Genomic DNA, 25,680 nt, shown 5'->3' on the forward strand with positions numbered 1-25,680 from the left:
TCTCCTGCTGTCCTTCTGGCCGAAGTGAGGGGTTCCCTCACTATTCCTGACCCCATATAACGCCCCACCCCCAACTCTCCTCCCCTATCCCTGAACCACCAATCCCATCCTTCCCACCGGATTTTAATACAAAATAAAAACCCCTTCATGTCCCCAGTGCAGTCATGTGGGGCTTACATATAAGCTGCGCCTATTCCTGCCCCCTCTTTATACTCATACAGTATGTGTATAAATTGGACGAGTGCAATCCGATAAAAAATCAGACTGCATTCTGACTAATGTTATTTACTGATTTTGTGCCCATCTGCGATTTTTTTTTCTCCGTTGGGTTCTGGATTAGAAAAAATGGAGACGTATATCAGACTAGACTCGCGAATGCAAGTCAATGAGTACAAGAAAAAAAAAACATACGGCATGGACCATCCAATTTTTGACGGATACATTACCAATCTGTAGCATAGAATGCTGTAAATGGACTTTATTTATGCGGATGAGTGTGAAACCTAATGGTTATTTTTGCTCCTGCTTTTCTGCTTTGGATTTTCAGGGGGCTAATATCATCTCTGCAACATAAAGATTCCATTCTTTTATATGCCACATGGTTATTTCAAGTCAATTAAACATGAAGTCATGACTATTCTTGCTCTATTGTATTGGTACAGATTTTATTTCAGCCATATTAGCTTTTTCCCCAGCAATAGGAGACGGCAATTGGAGCAGAAAGCAACAAGTGAATGCCACTAATTCTAAACCCAGCTATAAGAAATAATATTGGTATAACCTGACTGTGAAAATCACATTTTCAAAAAGACACTATGAGAAGAGTACAGGTTCTTAGCTCGTAGCATTCATTCTTTTGTCTGAGAGAGGTTTCTAAGCATTAATGGTTTTCTTTCTCACTGTTCAGTTCTTTCATAAGTGACAAAAGCTAAACAATTATGATTATGGGGAAAAATACAATGCTGTAATTTCCAACGTGAGTCCAGCAGGGGGAGCTGTTTATCCCATCTAATATTCAGGATTTAAAGTTTTTTTTGTTCTTTTCTTTTCTTTTTTTCAATCAAAATTTGCAGTCAATTTCCACAGAGATTTCACTCCAGTCATGGAATTAAAGAAACAGGTGGCTAAACCTCAGTGTAAGATCAACAGTGCAATGAAATGATAACTTTGTTTCTTGAGCTTAAAACTGCAAAGACAAGAACATGCCATGCCTTGAATATTAAGAAGTATTCTAGATCCATATTCTCTTTTTATACTTTGCTTCTTACAGCTATTGAAATAACGTTATTCCACTGAGATTATTACATGATTGCTTTACACAATAGAAAAGTCATTTTCATCTAAAACATACTCAAATTTCCTAAATACGTGTAGCCTCTACTGCCTTTGCTCAACTTTTAAGATGTCAGTTCTTTGCCTGTGTCTTTCTACTATTCAGGTCCTAAAGCTAGATGTTGTGCAATTGACCCCAGACCTGGTAATGGTAGTGCATAGGGAACAGTAAGGCCTGAGTCACATTAAACATATGAAAAATATTTCCAAGTCTCACTGCCGAGAGTGTATTGCAAGTGTCATGCGAATGTCATGCAAGTGTCATGCGAGTACAATCCGATTTTTCACACCTAGCATCCTCAGCCGCCCCAGAAAAGGCGCATCTATAAGATGTGCCAATTCTGGCACTTAGTCTTGCTACTCCCACTTGCCCTGTAGTGGTGGCAAGTGGGGTAATAGTTGGAGGGGTTGATGTCACCTTTGTATTGTTAGGTGACATCAAGCTCTGAGGTTAGTAAGAGAGAAGTGTCAATAAGACGCCACCATCATTACTAACCCCATAGTCATAGCATATAAAAACACAGGCACCCAGAAAAAAGTCTTTTAATTGAAAGAAAGACACAGACTCCTTTAATAATCTTAATGAAACCATACTTACAACCTCGCCCTTTCCCTCAACGCCCTTGTCATCTGAAAGAGTTAAAAAAACAAACAACAATATTCCTCAGCTTTCCGCAGAAAAGATGATAATCCATTTGTCACACAACAAATCTAACTCTGCTACATTTAGATGGCAGGCTGCATGGTTGCATGAAAATTTCCCACGGTGCTCACGCTGATGTCAGAAAGGTGAAGTGAGGTCATTGGCTATGATCTACGTCTTTATATAAATTGCTATATACACTCATATTTTGAAAGGTTTATATTCCTCTCCATTTTCTTGGTGGTTATAAGTCTGGCATTTATATCTTACAAATATCCATATATAAATCTAACCAATCTGGGTGTCAGTATTAGGGTTTTTTTCTGATTGTAATTGTTTTATGAAGTTTTGATCCTACTAAAAATATATATATATATATATATATATATATATATATATATATTACATTAGTAAAGACATCTGACCAAAAACAAAGAAAGAAAGAAAGGAAAAAAAGCAATACATGAATAATGTAATATATATATTACATTATTCATGTATTGCTTTTTTTCCTTTCTTCTTGGTCAGATGTCTTTACTAACCCCTTAACGACCGCCGATATGCCTTTTAACGGCGGTAGTTAAGGGTACTAAAACCACAGCGCCGTTAATTCATGGCGCTGTGGAGAAAGTACATAGCGCCCCCCAGTGTCGGATTTTCTCCGGGGTCTCGGCTGCCAGGGGTAGCCGAGACTCCAGAGAACATGAATCGGTCAGTTTTTACCGACCCCGCTTTTGCGATCGCCGTTATTAACCCTATAACGGCGACCGCAAAAAAAACAAAGCCGCAATTATGGATTAAATTTCTCTTTCCTCTGATGTGATCGCACATCAGAGGAGAGAGAAATAGGGTCCCCGATCCCCCCCTTGGTACCTCTCTGTGGTCCTCCGTCCCCTCCCGGTAGTCCCACGTCCCGCCAGTGTCCTCCGATGGGCGCCGCCATCTTGAAAATGGCTGGCTGGCAGATTCCATTCATTATTTTGATCACTATGATAAACGATCATAGTGATCAAAATAAAAAAAAATAGTACATAACCCCCCGTTTATCACCCCCATATATAGGCAAACATAATAAAATAAAGAAAATATTTTTTTTTTCAGTTTTCCATTAGGGTTAGGGTTAGGGTTGGGCTAGGGTTAGGGCTAGGTTTAGGGTTAGGGTTGGGCTAGGGTTAGGGTTGGGCTAGGGTTAGGGTTGGGCTAGGGTTAGGGTTAGGGTTGGGCTAGGGTTAGGGCTAGGGTTAGGTTTGGGCTAGGGTTAGGGCTAGGATTAGGTTTAGGGCTAGGGTTAGGGCTCGGGTTAGGGCTAGGGTTAGAATTAGAGATAGGGTGAACTAGGATTAGGGTTAGAATTAGGATTAGGGATTAGGGTTAGGATTAGGGTTAGGATTTGGGTTAGGGGTGTGTTGGGGTTAGGGTTGGAGCAAGAATTGAGGGGTTTCCACTATTTACCAACCTTGGGGGTCTAAAAATTGGGGTCTAAAAAAATCACTTTTGTGGAAATAAAAAAGACTTTTTATTTTCACGGCTCTGCATTTATAAACTTCTGTGAAGCGCTTGGGGGTTCAAAGTGCTCACCACACATCTAGATAAGTTCCTTAGGGGGTTTAATTTCCAAAATGGGGTCACTTGTGGGGGGTTTCCACTGTTTAGGCTCATCAGTGGCTCTGCAAATGCAACATGATACCCGCAGACCATTCCATCAAAGTCTGCATTCCAAAATGGCACTCCTTCCCTTCCGAGCTCTCCCATGCGCCCAAACAGTGGTTCCCCCCACATATGGGGTATCGGCGTACTCAGGACAAATCGCACAACAACTGTGGGGGTATGATTTCTCCTGCTACCCTGGTAAAAATAAAAATTTGGGGGCGAAAAGATCATTTTTGTGGAAAAAAAATGGATTTTTTATTTTCACGGCTCTACGTTATAAACTTCTGTGAAGAACTTGGAGGTTCAAAGTGCTCACCACACATTTAGATAAGTTCCTTAAAGGGTCTAGTTTCCAAAATGGGGTCACTTGTTGGGGGTTTCCACTGTTTAGGCCCATCAGGGGCTCTGCAAACGCAACATGATGCCCGCAGACCATTCCATCAAAGTCTGCATTCCAAAATGGCACTCCTTTCCTTCCAAGCTCTCCCATGCGCCCAAACAGTGGTTCCCCCCACATATGGGGTATAAGCGTACTCAAGACAAATTGCACAATAACTGTGGGGGTATGATTTCTCCTGTTACCCTTGTAAAAATAAAAATTTGGGGGCGAAAAGATAATTTTTGTGGAAAAAAATGGATTTCTTATTTTCACGGTTCTCCGTTATAAACTTCTGTGAAGCACTTGAAGGTTCAAAGTGCTCACCACACATCTAGATAAGTTCCTTAATGGGTCTAGTTTCCAAAATGGGGTCACTTGTTGGAGTTTTCCACTGTTTAGGCACATTAAGGGCTCTCCGAACGCAACATGGCATCCGATCTCAATTCCAGCCAATTTTGCGTTGAAGAAGTCAATCGGCGCTCCATCCCTTGCGAGCTCTGCCGTGTGCTGAAAAAGTGGTTTACCCCCACATATGGGGTATCGGCGTATTCAGGAGAAATTGTACAACAAACTTTGTGGTTGATTTTCTCTTTTAACACTTGTGAAAATAAAAAAAATGGTTCTGAAGTTAATTTTTTGCAAAAAAAAGTTAAATGCTAATTTTTTCCTTCCACATTGCTTTAGTTCCTGTGAAGCACTTAAAGAGTTAATAAACTTCTTGAATGTGGTTTTGAGCACCTTGAGGGTTCTCGTTTTTAGAATGGTGCCACTTTTGGGTATTTTCTGTCATGTACACCCCTCAAAATGACTTTAAATATGATGTGGTCCCTAAAAAAATGGTTTTGTAAATTTTGTTGTAAAAATGAGAAATCGCTGGTCAACTTTTAACCCTTATAACTTCCTAACAAAAAAAAAATTTGCTTCCAAAATTGTGCTGATGTAAAGTAGACATGTGGGAAATGTTATTTATTAAGAAATTTGTGTGACACATCTCTCTGATTTAAGGGCATAAAAATTTAAAGTTTTAAAATTGCAAAATTTTCAAAGTTTTCACCATATTTCCATTTTTTTCATACATAAACACAAGACTTATCGAAGAAATTTTACCACTAACATGAAGTACAATATGCCACGAAAAAAAAAACTCAGAATGAGCAGGATCCGTTAATGTGTTCCAGAGTTATAACCTCATGAAGTGACAGTGGTCAGAATTGTAAAAATTGGCCTGGTCATTAAGCTGCAAACTGGCTCTGTCACTAAGGGGTTAATGTAGCGCCCTTATCATATATTACATATACCATATGCTTTCACACTAAGCCCGCATTTATATTCAGTAAAAAGGTGAAACTGGTGTAAAAACATCAATCACATGGTGCACAAAAATCATATTCCTACGCTTATTTATACCAGTTTTTGGCGCAAATAGTTTCGTGAATTTTCCCTGATGTATAAGGGGAGATGACCACACGCTTAGTGTCCCACAAGTCACACCAGTAAGAGATAAACAACAGGCTCATGTTAATGTGGCTGCATGTAAGACCGGCTTACAGAATGATTTTAGCTACAGTTAAAAACATAATTTAACCCCTTCACCACCAAGTCTGTTTTCACCTTGATGACCAAACCAAATATGACAATTAATCATTATCTTTATTTATATAGCACCAACATATTCTGCAGCGCTTTATAGTTTAACAGTTTCAAACACAACAGTCACAAGTAACAACGTTAACAATACAATAATTAAAGCTAAATAAGGCGACCTCGTGAGAGCTTACAATCTACAATGAGATGAGGGAGATACAAAGTACAGGTGTGTATTTACAATGATGTAGTTACATTGATGGTCCAGCCATCTTGAGGGAGTGGGCATAGATGGAGATAGTGAATGAGCTACATGTAATAACCTGCAGAAACACAGGATGCAGTCACTCACAGGGAGGCAGAGCAAGGGTTAAACAGGGCTTATTTACAGGGTTGTTCACTCCACGCAGGGAGCAGTGAACAAGAGCAACAAATAAATGTTAATACAGTATTTAAGGTAATAAATGAAAGCACAATAAACTTATTAGTCTGAAGAAGGCTTGATTGTAGGGTCTAATTCTCCAACATTGGCACCGTCAACAGAGGCACATGCAATCTCTCAAGTCTCTGCCCAGGATGAAGAAACGGCCTCTGGGGAAAACAACAGAGTGCTGGACGGTGAGAGGGGGTCCTCTTCTCACCACTCTTAGTCACAAATCCACACTCAGAACGTGTCACCGCAGGAATGATGCCGCGCTCCTCGGTCAGTCCAGCTACTACTCTCAGGGACTCACTGCGCATACTAGGCCTGCAAGCACTAGCGTCTGTCTCTGACTTGTCAGGGGAGTCTCCTCCGGTCATGGAGGCTTGGGGGTCCACATTCACACAAAGGGCATTCACCGTGTACTGTCTGTCTGTCTCAGTCCTCAGTCCGAGGGCTCTTTCGAGTATGCAGTCACTCTTGGGCAGAACGGGTGTAGCAGTCACTGTCTCATAGTGTACGGCACCTGGATTAACTTCGCTCACTCCACTCTGCTGACACGGCTCCGCACGCTCTCCACTACTGGCATGGCTAATCCCCCCAGAAACACAGTTTCTCTTCCATACAGCAGCAGCATGACCTGTCACAGGGCCAGCACACTCGGGTGGGGGAAGCAGAGCACCCTCATCTCTGCTCTGCACTCTGCACTTACTTGGCACCAAGCTCTCCTGCAGCACGCGCTTTTCCTTCCTCTCCCCCTGTATCAGTGTGCTCTCTCAGCCCCCTTCTGTCAACAGGAAGCTCCGTTTCTCTTCTCCTTCCATCCTGCAGCAGGGGAAGGTTCGCCTCCCTCAGGCTTCCCTCTGGAAACAGAGGATGCAGCCCTTTCAGTTCTGGACCAGGCATGCAGGTACCCATGGTCCGGTCCACCTCCTTACATTCCCCTCTCTTAAAGCTCGCCATTCCACAGGCGAGAGTTTGTCATAATTCAGGATGCTCACTTGAGGGCCTACAGCTGCCCACCATTTTCGTAATTCCTCCTGCCTCTCTGGTGCCATGTTCTTCCAGCAAGGCCGGTTAAAGATACTTCAATCCTCATCTTCATCTTCAACAGCTGCAGAAGAAAATACTTCGGATGAACTTGGCTTTGTCTTCTTTTTCTTCTTTTTAGCTTTGCTACTAACAGACATTTGAGTAGATGGTTCATCCTTTTCTTTGTTGTTATCGGAAACTTTAGGGACTCCTTGCTCAGGTTCCTCAGTCTGGGGGCTTAGTACAGGTAATTCGTCTCCATAGCTCCCCCTCTCTTTAACAGGAGCATTCTCGACAAAACTAGAATCAGATGGATTAAGACCATGCAGGCCGGACCCTTCGTCATCTGCGCCGGGCTCTGCGGGCGTCACTTCCCATGGCTTCTCAGCCACATTCCCTGTCTCACACAGCTGCTTCAAGTCTTCCATCCGGTCAGGGTCTCGTGAGCTGACAGCTGCAACACTCTTCACCTCAGGGGACGATATTAGTGGTTCTTCCTTCCCATCGACGAGGACCTCGAGAACGAGTGTCACAGGAGCACTTGGCACTTTCTCCCCTTCTTCCGGAACTTGTGCTAAGCAAGGTAGCAAAACACTTCGGTGGTCTTCCCGGGTGGACGTCCCTTCCTTGCCTTCAGGCTGAGATTCACAGACAGAACCTTCAGACCCAAGTTGGAGTTCCACCAAGCTCGCCTCCACACGTAGGGACAGCGCAGTCATTTCACCATAGTCGTTCGACACCTTCTCTACCTCTCCTCGGCATCTGACATTGTGGTACTGTCTTGCTCTAGGTGGGGCTCTTCTCTTCCTGCCGTACCACTCACTCCAAGGGCGACGTTCCCTCCAATTAGGAGGACCTTCAGAGGGGTGCGCAGATCTTCGCCATTGCTTTTCTCGGGTAGGGCAATTTCTTGACAACCGTCTTTATGAGTAATGGCAGTATGGAGTTCCTGCAGCGCATTCATAAAATGGGTCACGGTCTCCCCTCTCTTTGAATATGCCTGAACAGACGCATGTGTAATTCTCCTACGTCCGTAGGGTCCCCATACGTCTCCTCAAGTATTACTCCTCAATACTTTTCCCAGGGTGTCTCTCATCTGTGGGGGTCGCAACATGACAAAATCCCTGGCCTCCCCATCTAAAGCCATCATAGCCACCTCCGCTTCTAGGACTGGAGTCATGGGATACATCTTCAACACCTCCCTTACACGTTCAATCCAACTCCACAGCATAGTATCATTCCCCGTGAACTTAGGCAGATTGTTCAATATTGTCCCCAGCGGTACACTGGCCCTTGAAGCTCCTACAACCGCTTGGTCTGCCACCCTTGCATTCAGAGACTGCATCCTGCCGACTCCACCACTTATAATAACCTGCAGGAACGCGGGATGCAGTCACGCACGGGGAGGCAGAGCAAGGGTTAAACAGGGTTTATTTACAGGGATGTTCTCTCCTCGCAGGGAGGAGCAACAGGGGGGAATTGCAGCAAATAAATGGTAACATGGTATTTAAGGTAATAAATGAAAGCAGAATAAACTTCAGTCTGAAGAAGGCTTTATTGTAGGGTCTAATTCTCCAATGTTGGCACCGTCAACAGTGGCACATGCAGTCTCTCAAGCCTCCATCCAGGATGAAGAAACAGCCTCCGGGGAAAACAACAGGATGCTGGGCGGTGAGAGGGGGTCCTGCTCTCACCACTCTTAGTCACAAGTCCACACTCAGAACATGTCACCGCAGGAACGATGCCTCGCTCCTTGGTTAGTCCAGCTACTACACTCAGGGGCTCAGGTCTGTCACTGCGCACACTGGGCCTACAAGCACTAGCGCTCACTCCGCTCTGCTGACACGGCTCCACAAGCTCCGCTCTGCTGAGATGGCTCTGCACGCTTCGCTCTCCACTACAGGCACGGCTAATCCCTCCAGCACTACAGCTTTTATTCCAGACAGCAGCAGCATGACCTGTCACAAGGCCAGCACACTCGGGTGGGGGAAACATAGCTCCCTCTTCTCTGCGTGCTACACTTGGTGCCAACTTCTGCAGCGCACGCTTTTCCTTCCTCTCTCCCTGTATCAGTGTGCTCTCCTTCGGCTCTCTCCGCCCCCTCCTGTCAGTAGGAAACTGTCTTTTTTCTCCTTCCCTCCTGCAGCAGGGGAAGGTCCCCTACCTCAGGCTTATCCCAGGAAACAGAGGATGCAGCCCTTTCAGTTCCATACCACGGTCTGGTCCACCTTCTTACATACAGATGCACACTTACACATAAAATGACTTTGATTAGGGAATTTGATAGGCCGCTCTGAATAAATATGTTTTGAGGAGCGCCTAAAACTGTGCAAGTGGTGGATCGTCCTAATTTCTTGGGGTAGAGCATTCCAGAGGATTGGCGCACCGCGTGAGAAGTCTTGGAGTCGAGAGTGGGAGGTATGGATTGGTGCAGAGGTTAGTTGAAAATCATTTGCAGAGTGCAGCGATCAACTAGGCTGATAGACAGAAATGAGGGAGGAGATGTGAGGGGGTGTCGCACTTTGGAGAGCTTTGTGGGTGAGAACAAGTACTTTGAATTGGATACTATAATAAATGGGCAGCCAATGTAAGGACTGGAGAAGAGTGGATGTGTCCGAGTACCGATTAGCCAGGTGGATGAACCTGGCTGCTGCATTAAGGATCGTCTGGAGAGGGGAAAGTTGAATGAGGGGGAGGCCAATTAATAGAGAGTTACAGTAGTCCAGGTGGGAGTGGATCAAGGCGACAGTGAGAATTTTTGTTGTTTCAATGTTGAGAAAAGGGCGGATTCTAGAGATGTTCTTTAGTTGTAAGTGGCAAGAACGGGCAAGAGATTGTATATGGGGTGTGAAGGAGGGATTGGTGTCAAGCATAATACCCAGACAGCGTGTCTGCTGCCGGTGTATTATTATGGTACCACCCACGGAGAGGGCAATGTCATATTTTGAGAGGTTAGTGGACGGTGGGAGCAGAAGAAGTTCAGTTTTGGAGAGGTTGAGTTTCAGATAGAGAGCGGACATGATGTTGGAGACTCCAGACAGACAGTCACTGGCGTTCTGTAGTACAGCAGGGGTAAGGTCAGGGGATGATGGGTATAGTTGTGTGTAATCAGCATAAAAATGGTACTGAAAGCCAAATCTGCTGATGGTATGTCCAATTGGGGTCATGTAGAGAGAGAAGGGAAGGGGGCCAAGTACTGTGCACTGAGGTAACCCGACAGTGAGAGGAAGACGAGATGACGTGGAGCCAGTGAACAAAACACTGAAGGAGCGGTCAGAAAGATAGGAAGAGAGCCAGGAGAGAGCAGTGTCCTTAATGTCTAGCGACTAGAGCCTAGAGAGTAGGAGATGGTGGTCAACAGTGTCGAAAGCTGCAGAAAGATCGAGAAGAATGAGCAGAGAGTGGTCCAATTCTGATCTCTGTCACTTTATGTGGTAATAACTCTGGAACGCTTCAACAGATCCCACTGATTCTGAGACTGTTTTTAGTGACATATTGTACTTTATAACTTTGATGATATGAATTTTGAAATTTTCAAACTTTTACTTTTTAGATCTTTAAATCAGAGCATTATGTCACACAAAATAGTTAATAAATAACATTTCTCAAGTCTACTTTACATCACGATAGTGATGGTTGATCCAGCTCACAGGACGCCAAGTTTTCAGTAAAACATCAAGTTTCTTTATTCAGGGTTGCTTTAGAAACAGATAAGTGTCCAAAATGTGATAATAGAACCATGTCCATGATGAAATGTCTGGGGAACATGGTGGAAGTGTATTTCAGGCAACTGCAAGATCAGCAGGTAAAGCTGTGATTTTATCAATACTGCAGCAAGCAGCAGAGTAAGTGACACATCGCTGGAATCAAGGTCTTTGCATCTACATCATGCTGCTCTCAGATTGCTTGGCATAAATCTTGTGACAGATTCCCTTTAAGAGACTGTGCTCCAAGATATATTAACTATGTCAGTATGTCAGAGTGTATCAATGGTTATGAGATATTCTGTAATTAAAAATATTTTTGCTTATCAAGAGATTGCATAATGATTTTAGGTTTACCTACATATTTTCTTTTTTCTCTCAGGTAACTGCGTAGAATATCACTGTGAAAGGAAAACCCATGCACCACTCAAATGTAAGATCAATAGTCTGATATGAACAGGTTCACTTCTGCAGAACTCCTTTTGCTGAAATACAGACAATGTTAAAAGTGTAGCTGGTTTCAGGAGAACTTGCAGCAGAATGATTATGTCTGCCTTTAGCTCCTCCCACCCCAGTCTATCCCCTCTCCATAGAACTTTATGAGCACCAACTGTCACCTTCTATCTCTGTAATGTGAACTTCTGTTTTTACTAGATATAGAGTGTACAGAGTGAAAGATCAGTCTAGGGGGAGAAAGAAGTAGATTTTTCTAAGACACGTTACAAAGTTACTTATTTTACTGTGCAGTATTTATCTATAAAATTAAATGTAAAATGAAGATTACACTTTAATTAGTTTTGGACCAGTCCATTTATCCCCCCGTTCCTGACCAGACACATTTTCATGTTTTTGTACATTTGTTTATACAACGGTAATTTTTTTTCATATTTGCATATTCCAAAAATGTTTGTATCTTTTTTTTTTTTTTTTTTTTTTTTTTTTAATGGCACTTCATTTTTATGTAATTGTCATTCTCTTTCATCACCAGGGTGATATCACTGGGACATGAAAGGAAATACATATTTGTTTTTCACGTTTTTTTAGGACCACAAAGGATAAGATATATTTAAAAATATTGCTCCCCTTTCTGTAAGAATTATTTTAATACGGTGGATATGTTGTATTTTTTTTAAGGGGTCAGGAAGAATAATAGTGATCTGGCATGACTTTGGCTATTTTATTTTTTCCCCTATTTTTTTTTATTTCTTTCACATATTGTGCCCCCAAAAGGTCATAAAAAAATGTGGAGTGCATTTCAATGTTTAAATACCTTTATTTTTACCTGATTTCTCCTGTAATTGGAGCTGTATATTAGCCACAATTACATTGGAATTGAAACTCCTGGCTACATAGAAGAGCTGACTTTGTGTGCTAGCACTCCGCAACTCCTGATCCCTACTTACACCCAGTAATGGTGGAGAAATGCTGAACTTGATTGATCTACTATAGATCTTTTCCCAACCTATGCAACTATGAATAAATGATTTCTGAGTCTTCTCATTACTGTATAATATCACGTTTACTGTATATTATTTGTATACAGCAATTAAGAAGACAGAGAGAGTAATAAACCATCTCTGCCTTCTCTATGGGGAGTCTGGCTGTGTCTGACAGCCAGCTCCGTGCTCCCACGTCTTTATAATCACATGCAGATGCTGCCGAATGCAAGAAATTAATGCTCCTTTACTGTTGGAGGATGGACAGGTCTGGTAACATGATTCTCCACCAGCAGTTAAAAGTGCTGGTCAGTATGTATGAGAAAGAAATTCAAATTTTTACTTATAACGTTATCCTATATTGCAGAATGATTTTAGTTTATCCCATTTATTTTCTATTTCCTTTCAGGTAACTGCTTAGAATATCCCTGTGGAAACACAACCTATGCATTACTTAAATGTAAGCTCAATAGCTTCTATGAATATAATAAAATACTATGAAAGCTCAATATGTTACTTTGTGTAATATTGTTTTATTGAACTTGACTTAATATAGAATCAGATGATTCATGAAGATTATACTGTAGATGTTGATTAATTCCAGTGTATTATATTCACATACATCTCAAGTACTTATTATTACATATTGTAGTTTCTGTATGGTTTCACTCTCTGGTAGGAATTAGGCATTAGTTAGAGTTCACATAGGCAATGCAGTTTTGGTCCAAACACGTGCAGTTTTTGCTTTCCACAGGTTGCACAACACCAAAACAAACTCATTAACCTAAATCCCTTAGCCTTGTTCAGAATTGAGAGTCCTCAGTGGTTGATACCTTTTAATGGCTAACTGAAAAGATGGTAACACATTGCAAGCTTTCGAGACTACTCAGGTCTCTTCATCAGGCTAGACTAATACAAAATCTGAAGAATCACATATTTATGCACAATACAGCACAGAAAAAATGCAATAGATGAGACAAGTGACGTGAAGCAGAATTATCATTATGGCAGAGGGATAAACATAAATATTGGATCAGTTCATAGATAAGGAGTGAAAGTTTTATTGTCCTCTGATTGGGGTCTGCTAATGTGTTGTGATGCCCCCACAAGGTCTTAGGAGCAAATTTCTTAATTGATGTAAAAAGACATAAATCCATGTGACACATTCATTCCTGCATTGAGAGTGTCAAGGGTCTTCATGAGCTTGTATTCCCAGACTTTTCTGTCTCTCTGAGATGTGAAGTTACCTTTCAATACCAGTAATTTCATATCAATGGTGCTGTGATCAGGCATACAAAACTGTTTTGCCACAGGTAGATCCATTCTTTTTTCTCTTATTGTGTGACGATGAGAATTCATCCTTGTTCTCAGTTTTTGCCCTGTCTCCCCCCCATACAGACCCCCAGTTGGACATTTAGTACAAATAATTAAGTACACCACATTAGATGTGATGCAGCTGAAAGTACCTGGGATGTTGTAGTCCTGATGTGAATTGGGGATCTTTATCTTGTCCATGGTCATTATAGATGGACAGGTTTTACATTTTTTCTGTTTGCAAGGAAAGGTTCCTGCAGCTGTTGGAGAGGACAGGGAGCTCCTGATAATGATGCTTATTAGATTTGGGGGCTGCCTAAAACACAGTAGTGGGGGGGTCTGGAAAAATGGATTGCAGTCGGGCATATTTTGTAGTAAAGGTTGTAATTTCCGTGCAGCTCCCCTTAGCACTTCCAGATTTGGGTTGTAGGTGACTACTAGAGGCACTCTGTTATTTTCTTCTTTAGCTTTGTAATGTAGCAGGTGATTTCTTGACATTCTGGTGGCTCTTGTAATTTGGTTTTGAATTGTTCTTGGATGGTAGCCCTGATTCAAAAAGGTCTTTTTGAGGCGACCAACGTGTTCATCTCTATCCATGGGGTTAAAACATATATGATTGTATCTGATGGCTTGGCTGTAGATAATAGAGTTCTTTATGTGTTTTGGATGGAAACTGTCCCATTTAAGGTATGTTGGATGGTCAATTGGCTTCTGATACAGGGATGTCTCTATTTCATTGTTCTTTAGCTTAATGATGGTGTCCAAAAAGTTAATCTCAGCGCTGGAGTAGTTGAGTGTTAAGTTGATGGTGGGATGAAATTGATTAAACTGTTTGTGGAATGTCTTTAGCTGTGGCTCAGACTCCGTCCAGATGGTTAAAATATCATCAATGTAGCGGTAGTAGGCCAGAGGCCTGATGGGACATGAGGACAAAAAGTTGCTTTCAAGCTTGGCCTGAAAAGATTTGCATACTATGGAGCCATTTTACTTCCCATAGCTGTGCCAGTCTCCTGTAGATATATGTTGTTATCAAATTCAAAGTAATTGTGGGTGAGGAAGATTTTTATAAGTTTCACCACAGAATCAGCATCAGTCCCTGTGTTTTCCCTGAAGAATTTGCAGGCATTTAATCCATCCTTGTGTGGGATATTAGAGTACAAAGGTTCCACATCCATGGTAGCCAGGATGTTTCATTCTAGTAAAGGACCTATTGCTGCTAGTTTATTCAATAGGTCAGTTGTGTCCTGAATGTAGCTCGGTGTATCCTTTACCAGTGGTTTAAGAACACCATCTACCCATCCATATACCTGCTCAGTAAGGGTGCCCACATATGAAATAATTGGTCTTCCCGGATTTCCAGATTTGTGGATTATGGGAAGCATGTAAAATATCCCTATTCTTGGACTCTCTGGTATCGGGTCATCGGCTCTTATGGATTCCTCAGGCAAACCAGATACCAACTTGTTTAGTTCCTTTTAATAGTCTTGTGTAGGATCCGACTCCTATTTTTTTGTAGTAGCGTGTGTCCATCAGTTGTCTGTTTGCTTCCTTCATGTAGTCTGACGTATTAGTCATGACTATTTGCACCTCCCTTGTCAGCAGGTTTAATGATGATTTACCTGCACCAAACGCATCGTGTTGCACTTTGGTGCGGCCGATGCACCGGCAAAAGGACGCATGCACAGGCAAAAGCATACCTGTGCATGGCCTGCGTACCCAATGCTAAAGATAGGGTACGCAGGTTGCATGCAGCGACATGCGCCCATAGGCGGAGCTGCCCAGAGGAGGCGTGACAGGGGCGGAGCTTCACGGAGAGTGTGCGCTGCTCCTCAAAACACTAGTGTGAAACTAGTCAGAAGTTGTAAAAATGGTCCAAAAATCATCCTTTTCTGGGACAGATACCTGCTTAGCTGGTGTTTAAACAAGGAAGCTGTGGCTTTTTAACAAAGGGTAGTGCAAAATTTATCTTTCTTTTTCGAATATTAAGAGATTGGCTGTTTGATAAATTAGTAAGCGATATATTTTTCAAAAGCTGACCAAACATTATCCCTTTATTTAGGGAGGCAAAACAGGTGTACTGTTTGAAAGTGAATAAGTAATAGCTTTTCAACTAGGAGGGAGAAAATATCTTTTTATGAATCCACAATAAGTGTGCAATTCTAGAAATGATTAACCAATCATGAAAGCGTTTTATCAAGTCGTCCAAAAATTATCCCTTTTTTTGAGGCAGCAGGAAGAACAGATTCTCTCTCAGTCATATGCTTTTTTGGTTTATTTTTTTTAAAGAAAGTAATCTGGTACATCAAATTGTATTGAGCCAAGAGGAAAGGTAAGGAAGGACACCTGTGTGTCCTCTTGGTTGATTGTCACTGAAAGGTCTCTTTTTTTTCTTCAGGGCATGCTAGCAAAAAGAATTCTACTACAGTCATGTGGATAGAAAAAAAACTAACAAATGGAATGAAACTTCAAGATGGAAATCTAATTATTCCAAGTGATGGTCTATATTTTATTAATTGCCGACTTCACTTTTATATTAATGAATGTTTATCAACGGATGGAGAATTATTCACCAGCCTGATAGTGAATGATAGGGCAGAATATGAAGTGCTGAATACTGTCCTACAGGCAAATAAGACAACCTGCAAGTTTTACACAGATCAACACCTGAGTCATCACATAGATCTGAACGCGTCTGACAGATTATCCATCCAAACTAGATTCGTGGAATATCTTAACGATGAAACATTAAGAGACAGCATTGTGTTTGAGGTATTCAAGGTATAGATGAAGGAAAACATGCTTTAGACATCTTCCCCTTTGATGTTATTTCCTCGGTTTTCAGAGATGATACCTAATAGGTTGTAATTCCGCAGTATTTTGTAAGGAGCAGTTCCCATTTTTATAGTTTTCACAAATTGTAAAGGTGATGTCTCATAATTGACAACAACTTTTCAACGAAATTCGACAGAAGAACAGGTTGACATCAAGACCCTGGTTTCCCTGACCATCTCTGACTGTTACAAGGGGAAACTACAATTGGCCAGACTTGTAGCTTTAAGTGGCAGCCATCAATACCCTCTGAGGTAAAGTGACTATGGAATGGATGGATTGAGCCCTTCAGAACACAAACTACTCAGATGAGAAGCTTCCCTTCCTACTTCATAGCGGTGACCTCCTGTTTGTCATCAGTGTGAATTTAAATTGTGTTGGTCCATATGTGAAAAGCCACTCTAAATGGTGATTGGACAAGCCTTGAATAAATTAAAAGTATATGCAAATATAAGAAACTTTGTAAATCATCTTATCAAAAAAGTGCTTCTTTCTACACTTATGAACCACCTCTTCTCCTACCCCCATCTTAAACTTATCATGGGCTCTGAAAAACATCTCAAATTCATCTTTGTTCAAAGCAAGGTAAACTGACAGCTTTCTTAAGAACCAGATAGCAGCTTCTATTAAATTTAAAGGGAATATGTCATGTAAAAAGCCTCTACTAATTTCTGGGTATGGGGTTAAATTGCAGGTTGGTAGTGTTCTGAAGCTGCCCAGCACCTGCATTGAGAGCCCCGCTGCAAAAGGAAATTAACTCCTGGAAACTTTGGGCTTTCAGTCATAGGGGTGGGCTGGTGTGACTTCAGTCACCAATCAGGACACAGTGAGCATTGGCCGTAACAGTGTTTCAGCACTGACTGGCAGCCAGCTCAACAATAGAGCCGGCTGTCAGTCAGTGCTGGGGGCACAGTTACAGCCGTCGCTCACTGTGTACTAAGGGGTGACTGAAGCTGCATCTGCCCACCCCTATGAATGACAGCCCAATGCTGCTAGGATGAATGAAGTTAATTTCTTTCCAGCAACAGGACTCTCAGGGCAGGCGCCGGTCCGCTTCAGAATGCTATCTTTTACATAAGTTCCTTTTTGAAGAGTACTACTCAGCACTACACATGAGCAACTCATGCTGCAGCTCCTACAAAATGTTTTATCTCTCCCTGTGCTGGATTCCCAGCCCCACAGCTTAGCACTTTTGCTCTCCTCAGTGACTGATGACAGGCTCAATAAAAAATGTATGAGTCTGTCATCTGTCTCAGAGGAGAGCAGTGTCTTCCCCTATATTTTAAAAGTCAGTGGGGGTCTCAAATCAAATTTTCTGATATACTTTCATGACATGTTAAAAAATTTGTAAAAAGTGCAGTTACTAGTTCCTTCGATATTTGTAATCATATACTAATTGTCATGGGAATACACACAACAAATACAAGATACATTATTTTTCAAGGTTCTAAAAATATAAAACCTACAAGCGAAGAAATGAGCAAAAACCCTTCTGTAACTAAACAAATAAAAATCAAAAAGTGCATTTAAATAACACAGAGTTTTTAGTAATACTGCTTTTGATCAAAAATAGCATAAAAGCTGTCTCACCATCGACAAGTTAATTCTGATCAGGACTGTCCTACAGTATCTAATATTAAAAACCTTATCATGTGTCAAAGTTGACCTCAATGTGTGAATAAGGACAGACAAAAGGACTGGGTCCCAACCAGTGGACACCAGTCTGGGGAAGCATTTTATACAATTTCCAGTTCAGGAGAGGGAGGCCACATCCCAGCTTCCACAAAATGCAATATTACAAAGAAAAATCACAAAAATTGAGCTTGACTTGAGTTGGTACACATGCAGCACAAAAACACATATTCACATTGGCCATAAGACATATAAAACCTACAAGAGAAAAAACAAGCAAAAACCCTGCTGTAACTAAACAAATAAATTGCAATAGAGCATTTAAATAACAGAGAGTTTTTAGGGTTAAAAACTAGGTTCTAAAAATAATACTTTACTTTTAGGCTATGTGCCCACGTAGCGTTTTAATCCGGACACTAAAAACCGGACTCCTTCCCAGAAATCGCACGTTTTTTTCCGCGCGATTTCACCGTGATTATGATCACGATTTTGCCGCGATTTTCGCGTGCGATATTCAAGCACTTTCCAAGCGATTTGAAGCATCGCTTGGAAAGTGATTGACAGGTTGGTCATACTCGTCAAACATAGTGTTTGACAAGTGTGACCAGCTTTTTACTATTGAGGCCGCCTATGCGGCTTCAATAGTAAAAGATAGAATGTTAAAATGCTAAAAAAAATTAAAAAATCGGGGTATATTTACCTTCCGGCGTCCCGCGCTGCCATCCCGGGCCTCAGCGTTCCCAGTAATGCCTTGCGAGACCTGTGATAACGTTGGTCTTGCGTTGCTATAGCGATCACACGAGACTACGCACCGTGGGTACCAACCGCACATGAGACGCTTAACTTCGCGCATGGTGGGCATAGCCACATGCGGGAAGTAAGCGATTCTCATGCATTCCGCACAAAAGAATGAGCATGCTGCGATTTTTTCCGTGATGCGATTCCGCCGCGGAAAAAAGCGAAGCATTAGCACAGCATGTGCGGAATGCCATAGGAATGCATGGGGGGCGTTCTGTACATGATTTTTATACGTTTTCGCAGCGTTTTCGCACCGAAAATCGCGGCAAAAATGCTTAAAAATCACTACGTGGGCACACAGCCTTAATTGGCTCTATGGTTACCAATTGGGAGTGTTCCTGAAACGCATTGTCCTGGAATAATAATTTTCTGCACCTTACTTTACTGGGACATTCCTATTTTTCTACTTGTAACACTTCCTATTAGTTTGTAGTTTATATATATTTCATGTAGAAAATGTTGCATTATGCAATATGTATTCACCGTCTTTTTCTTGTTGTAACTTAGTCTACATGAACACTTCATTTGACAATTATGTCACCAGGATTTTGCCACCTGACACATAATAACTATGTGTCAAAAGCAAACTCATTTCTCTTATGTTTTTCCTATAGAGCACACATGTCAAACTCTGCCCCTCAGGATGATTGTATTTGGCCTTTGACACTGGGGACATTATACTGCATGGAGGACTATGCGGGGCCCATTATACTGTATAGAGAAATATATGGGGCTCACTATACTGTATGGAGGATTATGTGTAGCCCATTATACTATATAGAAGACTATGTGGGGCCCATTATATTGTATGGCGCACTATGTAGGGCCCATTATACTGTATGGAGCACTATGTGGGATCCATTATACTATATAGAGGACTATGTGGGACTCATTATACTGTATGGAGGGATGTGTGGGTTGTGGTATCATACTGTGTTGAGGTCACCATACTTTGCTGTGTGGTGCAGTGGTGTCATCATGCCATGTGTGTGCAGAGTACTATGGAGGAATTCACGGTGAGGGTATCATACTGTGTTTGGGGGGGGCACTTTTGTTGGCGTCATACTTTATAATCTGTATTATTTATTAAATCAAGGTTTTTTTTATCCTATTACATATTTAAATTAGGCCATTGAGCCATATGCTATTTACTGGTCATTCATAACAGATTATATTATTTCAGTATGCCCCATTTGTAATTATGTGTTTATTTTATTCAAAGATCTATTAATTAAAATTTACTTTGTTCATGGAACAACCCCTTTAAGCTTGTTTCCATTTAAAAAGTTTTATCATTATATTTGATGATAAGGAAAAGCATCCTCAATTGTTGACATTTTTAATAAATATCAAGGTTGATCTACGACTTTGTCCAAGTTTTTAATTTTGGCTCTTTGTGTATTTGAGCTTGACATCTCTGCTTTAGAGCATAAAGGTATATCGGAATGTTAAAATCTTTTCTTCTTTAGGCACGCAGTCACATCTTACATAGTCTCATATTATAGCTCAGTACAATTAAAAGCATATAAGCCTTTTTCTGTACATGCTGCTACCTGGAAATAATAATCTAACAGCTGTATTTTACCTTAGACAGATAGCAACGTTCTGAACATGGCAGATTTTTATATAAAAAAAACAAATAATGAACAAATGGATATGATGCAAATTGAATTTGTGTAGAATTTTAGGATGTACAATACAAAATAAAATTGTGGTACGGTGTTAGCCAGAAAAATAGATGTAAATACTTATGTCCCCCCCAAAAAATTGAGAAAAGTATTCAAGGTGTGATACCTTTATTGGCTAACCAGAGGAATTATATTTGCAAGCAAGCTTTCAGGGCTCAGAAGGCCCCTTCATCAGGCTAAATTACAAGTGAATTACTGAGAAGAGATGGCACCATTTAAATAGGACAACAGGACATGAGGTGATACAGGCCAAGGAAATCAATTTAAGGTTTTTGTTACACATGCAAATAAGGTGGAAATGTTCTATTAGAGATCTGAAGACCTTCTTGTGGAGGTGTGAACTGTGTCAATGTAATGAGTCATGAATCCAGGTGTCAAATTCAGTCCTATTGTTAGAGATTGAAACATATTTATAAATTTGAACTCCCAAATTTTCCTTTCTATGTCACAAATAAAATGACCTTTCAATATTAGGACTTATAGATCTGCCAAGCTGTGTCCAGGTCTAGAGAAGTGTATCCCTACAGGGTGTGTCCAGCTCATTTTCTATCGTATGTCTATGCAGATTCATCCTTGTTTGTAGTTTTTGCTTAGTTTCCCCGATGTATGTCCCTGCATTGCACCTTGTACACTGTATCATGTACACGACATTGGAGGATGTACATGAAAAAGAGTCCATGATCTTATAGTCCTGATTTGGGTTGGGTATGGGGACTTTATCTGTTGGTGATATATGGGTGCAGGTCTTTCATTTCTTACTGTTACAGAGGACTGTGCCTGTCTCTGTTGGTGGTGCGAGGGCACTTCTGACAAGGATATTAATTAGGTTGGGAGGCTGTTTGTAGGAGAGCAGTGGCAGTTCTGGGAACATTGCTTTCAGTCTGTGGTCTCTGTGGAATATGGGTTGGAGGTCAGCGCCAATTTTCCTTAAAATGTTCATGGGAGGGTTGTACGTGACAACCAGCGGCACCCAGTGAAGCTCAACAGACTCAGGAGGAAAGCAGGTCTCAATCTAGCGGAAGGTAAGCCCAATATAAACAATAATTTTAATACATCATCATCTGTTGTGAACCTCTCACAGTATGAGCCAAATATGGCAGAAATGAAAGTTCTAGCTATGGGTCTAACATTCTGTCCCACTCAGCAGCTTGACACAGCTCAATTCTGCAGTGATATTGAGGAACTCTTCCGCAGATTAAGGCTAAAAGAATTCTTCCATGACCACACAGATAATCCATCACAAATCAGTGAGACAGACACATCAAAAAATAAAAAGAGGACAAACTCGACCCCACAACCTGGGCACAACCAAACTCTGGACCACTATATAGACTGTTTCTGCAAAAAAGTAAAATCTGACATTCTGGACAAACACCTCAAAATACCACACAATATCAGCATGGAGGAAAGAAGAGCCATAAAATCCTTAAAAAACAATAACAACATCATCATTAAACCAGCAGATAAAGGGGGAGCTGTAGTAATCATGAATAAGACAGATTACATCCAGGAAGTACACAGACAACTCCTGGACAAAAAATACTACACCCCCCTTCAGGAAGATCCCACCAAAAAATGCAAAGAGGAATTAACAAAGATCATCTATGGGTTTGACTCTATGTCATCCTCCCTACTGGACCTAATACCAGACAACCCCCAAATAGGTACCTTCTACATGTTACCTAAAATACACAAAGAAGGTAATCCAGGGAGACCCATTATCTCTGGTATTGGGACATTAACTGAGAATATCTCTGGCTGGGTGGAGAACATTTTGAAACCCTTGGTGAGGCAAACACCCAGCTACATCGAGGACACCACAGACATTCTCTGCAAATTGCCAGCACTGGGTCCACTTCCAGAGGATACAATATTGGCCACCATGGATGTAGAGTCCCTATACTCCAGCATTCCTCACAGAGATGGGATTGCTGCATGCAAATATTTCCTCCAAAAAAAAACAATCTGGCCACGGAAACAGCCCTGCAATTCATCAGGCTTGTGCTCCACCATAACTATTTTTCCTTTGGAAACAATATATACCAACAGTACATGGGCAGCACCATGGGAAGCAAAATGTCACCACAGTATGCTAACCTGTTTATGGCTAAACTAGAACAAGACCTTTTGTCATCCTGCACTATCAAACCTCTTGCATACTTCCACTACACTGATGACCTACTAATAATCTGGAAAGGCTCAGAGGAAGACTTGCTTACCTTCCACAAAAACTTCAACAAGTTCCATCCAACCATCAGGCTCACCCTCAACTATTCAAAATCCCAAATCCATTTTCTAGACACATCTATATACATCAAAGACAATACCGTACAAATGACTATTTAGCATAAACCCACAGGACGTCCGGCATACCTGAGATGGAACAGCTTTCATCCAAGACACACAAAAAAATCAATAATCTACAGTCAAGCTCTAAAGTACATTCAGATTTGTTCAGACAACGAGGATAGAAAACTACAACTACTATCACTTAGGAAAACATTCCTACACCAATCATCCACTTGTAATTGATGAACAGATCCACAGAGCTACAGGGATCCTAAGAAGCAGCCTCCTGGATTACAAACAGAAGGAGGATAACAACAGGGTGCCGCTTGTGGTCACGTACAACCCTCACATGAACATTTTAAGGAAAATTGGCACTGACCTCCAACCCATATTCCACAGAGACCGTAGACTGAAAGCAATATTCCCAGAACTGCCACTGCTCTCCTACAAACAGCCTCCCAACCTAATGAATATCTTTGTCAGAAGGGCCATCGCATCACCTTCAGAGACCGCTTTGCGCACTTCGGGTGACGTTAAACCCGTGCGCATTATATCGCCATATTGCTCGTCTGCCATTGCTCAGCAGCGGTTGTAACACCTACTGCACGGTGGACCCAGAGTGGCGAACCCACTTTATTATTATTTTTATTTAGTGCGTTCCACCGTTCCCAACAACAATACAAGCTGCAGAGATTAAGAAATAGATCTCTTTTGATATGATGAAGATGTTGTATTTATTTTTAAAATACATGATAGGATGGCTATATAATCAACTTAACCCTTACCTGCACTCACCTAGCCTGACAGCTCCTCAGTGTCCCTCCTGTTACCGACACCTCACATTGCTCAGTTCAAGCTGCAGATGTCAGTCAGGCTGGGCAAGTGGGTAGACATTGACTACACGTAGGTCCCAAATAATTATAACATGCCAGTCTTAAAAAAGGGACAAGGCTGAATAAGAGGAGCCTGATTTGTTAAGAGGAGCATGCCACTGTCACGACTCAGCTGTCGGGTGACCCGGGACCAGAGGTTCCTTCCCTGTCCCTAACTCTAGGTGGCAGTTGCGCCCTAGCTTTCCTTATTTCTCAAGATACTTCTGAAGGTGAAGATGCCGGAGCCTTCACCCTTGCCTTATCTCCTGAATCAGCCCTTTGTCTCTTCTCTTCCCCCACCAAGGGAAGAGGGGAGCTGCCGTGCCCCATAGTACACTGATCCAACAAACAAGGCGATACGAACAAGGGTAATTGAAAATACCAGGCATGAAAATATTCACTCACATATAACAGAGGAAAGCAATGGGGAGTGGAGGATGGGGAAAAAACAAAATAGGAGGAGGGAAGGGAATTATCACACTTACAAACCCATGCAACAGTCACAGATAACTCCTCCAAAGTCCTTCTCTATAGCCACCAAACACCTCTCCTCCAAGCCATGCAGCATAAGCTAGCTCTGACAATGTATTTCAATCAGAACCCAGATTTTAAATGGCATGGGAATGGCTAACCGAGCTCAGCTGAGAGCTCAGACTCCCAGAGCTCCCAACATGACTGATTAACCCCTGTTCTGCCAAAAGAAATTAACACCATTTAAAAAAGAGATGAAGTGCTTCTTTTCAGCACAGAAGTAGGAGCAATCAGATGCTGCGGTCTTCTGGCTCCTCTCTTTTGCGGTAACCCCGTGACTGCCGCTTAATGAATTAGGCGCATCTTAAAAGTAGATTGCACCTCCGTGCTCCTCGCTAGAAATCTTACTCAAGTCAGGGACTACAAAATACTCCACCAAGAAATTCACATGATATCAAGTCAAAAGACTACTGTTAAACCATATATATCTGATCCTGATGTGTAGTATTCAAACTTTAGTGGACACATCAAACTTAATGCAGAAGTTATAACCAGCTGCCATAGGAAACAATGATGTACTAGTCGAAATTAAAAACATTCAATCTTTATTAGAAAATATATAAAATTGACAGAAGTAGACAATTGGGAAATGGGGAAGTACATAAAATTACACCATAGTTGTGCATATCTGCTGTTACAAAGGGGAACACCCACCTCACATGAATACCCCAACCAGTGAGCAACTTATATAGTATCATCAGATTATTAATTATTAATTGCACCATCAGTAAACATATCATGCATTGCATTCTAATATTAATACTGCACAATCCGAACTCTCTTTAAGCTTAGAACACACATCATATTGGCGGAACTTATAAGGGTTCATTATCCAGCCTCATGTGAACTACGTTAATAGTTGGTGATAATAGTTGGTGATATTTATCTAGATATATAGTGCAGAGTATGCAGCTCATGGTAAAGATCCAGAGGGGTGTGTGTGCCCGCCCCAATGCACGTTTCGGTCCTGCCTTCGTCAGGAGAAACACATCTCATCTCTAGTGCAGTATTTCTAAAAGAGTGTGGCGGATACCACCGGTCTGGGAGCGGTGTCACATGACCGGAAGTGACGTCCCCAGCCGGATGCTACACACTTGTCGCTTTGCCAACCGCGATGCCACCCGGCGTCGGCATCACATGGTGGGGGCACTAATTGCCAATCACCGCACTGAGATGCTGAAAGCCTGGAGTGACCACGGAAGCTTATCAGGAGCAGCATGGTAAGAGATATGCTGGGGGCCATTCTTTCAGATGCCGGCGTGTGCCTGCATTTGGCCACTCTTCTCTCCCTGACATCCTGCTATCTCCTGCTATGCCGCTGCCCACTTCATGCTGGGGGAATATGCACTTAAATGATTACGGGTGTGCAGCGGCTTTTACCCTCCATGTTCAGCAACTCAGAGAGGTGAGGTGTCCTGCAAGAGAAGAACACTGGCCAATGAACGCTCTCACATCATTGACAAAAGAGCTGATTGGCCAGTGCTCCTGTAATCCTGCATGACGCGTCTTTAAAGGGAAGAAGAGAGAGCCAGGAAATAAGATCAGA

General features: G+C 41.8%; 1 long non-coding RNA gene across 2 annotated transcripts in view; it reads left to right on the plus strand.

Moving 5' to 3' along the window:
- Positions 1-12,642, plus strand: part of LOC141087559 (uncharacterized) — a 122,323-nt gene extending 109,681 nt beyond the window's left edge. For both annotated transcript variants that reach the window (XR_012231691.1, XR_012231690.1), the window contains exons 2-3: positions 11,128-11,178; positions 12,591-12,642. This is a non-coding gene — a long non-coding RNA (uncharacterized lncRNA). The remainder of the gene's footprint in view (positions 1-11,127; positions 11,179-12,590) is intronic.
- Positions 12,643-25,680: the final 13,038 nt, after the last annotated feature.

Source organism: Dendrobates tinctorius, unplaced genomic scaffold (genome assembly GCF_039654945.1).
Source record: "Dendrobates tinctorius isolate UK_male_01 unplaced genomic scaffold, ASM3965494v1 ptg000034l, whole genome shotgun sequence".
Taxonomy (NCBI): Eukaryota; Metazoa; Chordata; class Amphibia; order Anura; family Dendrobatidae; genus Dendrobates; species Dendrobates tinctorius.